The sequence below is a fragment of the Magnolia sinica genome, chromosome 14 (genome assembly GCF_029962835.1).
Source record: "Magnolia sinica isolate HGM2019 chromosome 14, MsV1, whole genome shotgun sequence".
Taxonomy (NCBI): Eukaryota; Viridiplantae; Streptophyta; class Magnoliopsida; order Magnoliales; family Magnoliaceae; genus Magnolia; species Magnolia sinica.
In genome coordinates, this window is record NC_080586.1 from 33130084 (window position 1) to 33132370 (window position 2287).

The following is a 2287-nucleotide window of genomic DNA, read 5'->3' on the forward strand; positions in this document are numbered from 1 at the left end:
TACACGGAACCTGACAGTTTATGCTCCCATGAGCAAGGGTCAACACATAGCACCTAGGTTTTAAACCACACAGGTAAAGAATCCACACATGGAACCTAACAGTTTAAGCTCCCATGAGCAAGGGTCAACACACAGCACCCAGGTTTTAGACCACACAGGTCAAGGACCTACACAAGGACCTAACAATTTATTCTCTCCACAAAACAAGGATCAACACAAAGCACCCCCACGTACACTTCCGTCGGAGGCCTCTTATGAGGACTTAAAAGGGGTGAGAAGCACCTTTGACCCAATCCTACAAAAGGAATGATCACAAGGGTTCTCTAGACTCTAATAACTTACAGATAAGTAGATGATACCCATTAAGCACATTGATGAAGATCTCCTCCTTTGATGACGAAGAATCTTTAGCTCCCTTGAACTGCAACTCAGATGATGTTCCAATGTAAGGCAATAGGTTGGGTCAAGGTTATGATGGAATCCTACTCTATTAGATGTTTTCCTATAAAGGAGACAAAGAGATTCCAATTATCTATGCATTCAAGGTATCCCAGCTTAATGATTTTTCATTAAGATGGTAGCTGCGGGATCCTTGAATACGAAAGTTCATTCCCCAATCCACTCTATTGAATATCAATGATGAGGGTGGATTGGAGGATGAACTTCCATGAGAGAAAAGGCTTAAGGTATATGATCTAGGTTTAAACACTCAAAAGTACTCTCTATTTTCTCTACCAACAACCAAAGGCAAGCTCTCATTAAATAAGCAAAAAGTTCCAACGGATATAAAACAGTCATAATTTTTACTGAGTTCGATATCATCAAGCCGGATTCGATATCATCGAGCGTATACTCTCGATAGCATCGAATGACCGCTCGATGATACGAACTCAAACTGTCAAATGCTTTTAAACCTTTTTGCCAACTAGTCGAGGGGATCAAACAAGCTTCGATGTTATCGGATTTTGAACTCCGATTTCATCAAAACGAACTTCGATTCCTCGACATTTGAAAATGAGAGAGTAGATGCCTTTGAAACTTATCAGGTATATGATATGATCGAGGATCCTTTGATATCATTAGAATTTAAACATCGATGGTATCGATGACGGTGTCGATTTATCGAAAATTTTAAGAAATTTTCATATAAGCTTATTGGACGATTTTTATCCAGTTTTGATGACATCGACCTCATATCGATATGATCGATATTTGAATATTGATTATATCGAGTGATCCTCAATATGTAAAATATTTTACCTCAAAACTTACTAGGTAGTTTAGTGTCCCAATCCGATATCATCGAAGGTTTATCGATATCATTGAGATTTGAATTTCAAGGATATCGATGCTCTCTTCGATATATCTATTATCACTTGATTTGCCTTAGCATATTGGACACAACTGACCACATGTCGATTTTATCGAGACGTCTCGATGGACTCAAGATTCAAAATTTAATGATATCGAACGGTCCATCGATTCCTCGATAATTCAGTCTAGAGTTCTTTGTAATTGCTGGACATCAGAAGTCCTCAATTCAATATTATTGAGTGAGTTTCGAGGACATCGATAACAGGGTTCAATTTCATCGAACCACATGTCGATAAATCAACAAAAGCAGAAAACTTAAAAATTTTCTTGATTTTGCAAATTGGTTTTCTCACCTAAAATCCTAGGATGTTCTATCCAATTTTAAGGGTTTTATATACCTGGTGTTTTGGGACATGGGATGTGAGGCTGAGGTTTACATTTGGTAAGTTCAGGCACGCATCCTGTTGAGGCAGACACTTGAACAATCTTCCTATGGGGCTCTTTTATCTTGCTGACTCAACACTCACGCTAATTGACAAACCAGGGCACTTTCATTATTCTGATAATCTTCGGAATCACAACCCCAACCATCTTCAGGGATAATATATTTTGATGAAACGAGCATTGACGGGTATAATGATGCCTTGTCCATTCTGGTCCACTACCCGATAAGCTCCATTGGAATATACTTCTGTTATTATATATGGACATCCCATATAGGGTCGAATTTGCCCTCTGTTCTGTGAGTGACCACTATAGGTCTTTTCAACATTAACACCATATCACCTTTCTTGAAGGAGCAATGTTTGACTTTCTTATCTAAGGCAGTGGAGATTCTTGCCTGATACAATTGTAATCGCTATTGGGTTGCTAGCCATTTTTCATCAAGCAAATCTAATTTGGTCAGTCTTATCTTGGCATTTTCATCATCCGCAATTGATTGATGCACTGCTACTCTGAGCGATGCGACTTG